Here is a 1,953-nt window from a genome sequence, read left to right on the forward strand (position 1 = left end):
TCAGCTTCTCTGAAGACTGTTGCCTGCCGCCACTCTCATTTGAGCTCCATTTCTCCACTCAGAAAAAAAGAAATGGGAACGGGTTGACCAGATGCCTACTGGAAGATGGGCTCGAGAAATGACTCATTGGAGGCCTCAAGACCCTCAGGGCCAGACCCTCACTCATAGAGAGCAGGGCTGGGGGGGCTCAGGCACTGGCCAATCTACTCAGGGATTTTGTGGGCATCTCTTTACAGCAACCGGGACTCCAAGGAACTACATGATAATATAACTGCCCCAGCCTGCATGCTGATGCACAGCTATGGACATTGGAGTGACTTCTCTTGTGAATTAGGGAGATTTGCTTTCATTTGTGAGAGGCGCCAGAACTGCTGACCCAAGCCCTTATATCCACACCCTAGGATAATGTAGATCCCATGCTACACAGCCTCAGGCCCCATCCTTTTCTTTTCTGGGTTCTGAGTTCACAGGGGCAACAATAAAGGACCTTTCTCCAAAGCCTAGTAACCCTCTCTTGGCATTGTGCTTGCTCACCCTTTCTTTCCTTTCCTGATTTCTGCTGAGTGGAGGAAGTACCCCAGAAGCAGGGCCCATCCCTGCAGGAGGATTATAATTCTTAATTCCCATTAAGGCCAGGCTCAGCCATGATTATGCTTGGGTCAGTGAAGTGTGTTGGGAATTGACATGTGCCACGAGTAAGCAGGAATCTTAAGAGCTTTATGTGGTTCTTCCATCTTTATTTTGCTCTTGCCGCAAGACCAGCTCTTCCCAGAGAGGGCAGCTTCTTCAAATTTGCAATGAAGAAGACCCCCTCAAGCAGAGCTTCTGCTGGCCCGCAATGACCATAAACACGACAAAGACATGGAGCTCTGTGGTTATCAGCCACCATGATTTTGAGGTCACCGGTTGTTACCTCATCATACTTCACCTAAACTGGCCAATACAGAGGACCAATTTCATTTCATAAAATCCCCATATCTAAAGCTATCTTATGATGTAAAAAAGATGTAAAAAGCCTAAAGCTTGTGGATATAGGGCGATTGGGCCCCTCACATTTATTCAGGATCACTATTAACTCGACCAGCGTCTCTGGTTTCCTCTTCAGCATCTCCTGCTGGTCCAACCTGCACTCTGGCTCCCAGTGAGATTGTTCTAAGATATCTCGAATACCCCCTTCACAGTCTGCCACTTCACTTCTCCATGCCCCTCACACCTCCGTGCATTTGCTCTTGCAGTTTTCTTTGCCTCTGATGGTCCCTTTCCCTGGCTATCCTTGGGACATCTATTCCTTCATTGGGCCCAAATCAACCGGTACCGTGTATACGGTCTACTCAGAGTCTGACTCTTGTTTCCCTCTTAGAGACCTTCATTAAATTTTATGGTCTGTATTGTACAGATGCAGTGGATCTCTATCCCATTTTAAAAAATCCTTCAATCCCTTAATTGTGTCTGAACCCCTTCTGTTAATTCCAAAACCTCTGTGAGTTTCCTCCACATTTGCAAGCCTGGATTCCTGAGACCAAGATCATTGGGAAGATGCAGGCATCAGCCATTAGGATTAGTCATGGCCATTCCCTGGACCTGGCCCAGGCTCACTTACTTATACATCTTTCACTCATGGTTACATAGACATGGCACAACAAAGCTCAGGTCTGTTGGAACAATTGTTCTCCAACAAATGCTATTTTGAATTAGGTAAAACACCTTAAATCTGAAGCTGTATGGGAATGAGATGCACACCTGATGCAGAGAAGAGAAACATAAAATGCGATTCTCTTCTAGGACCATGGAGATGAGCTGTCAGAAACTAGGAGTGGGTCTTGCTCTTTGCTCAGAAAGTTTAGCTGAAGTTCAGCTATTATAAAAATGCAGGTAGACCAGATGTCTCGTGATGATTTGGTGAAGTAGGACAAACCATGTGCTTTCTCAGGATGCATTTTGCAATTGCTGAAG

The sequence above is a fragment of the Martes martes genome (assembly GCF_963455335.1).
Source record: "Martes martes genome assembly, chromosome: 1".
NCBI classification, from domain to species: domain Eukaryota; kingdom Metazoa; phylum Chordata; class Mammalia; order Carnivora; family Mustelidae; genus Martes; species Martes martes.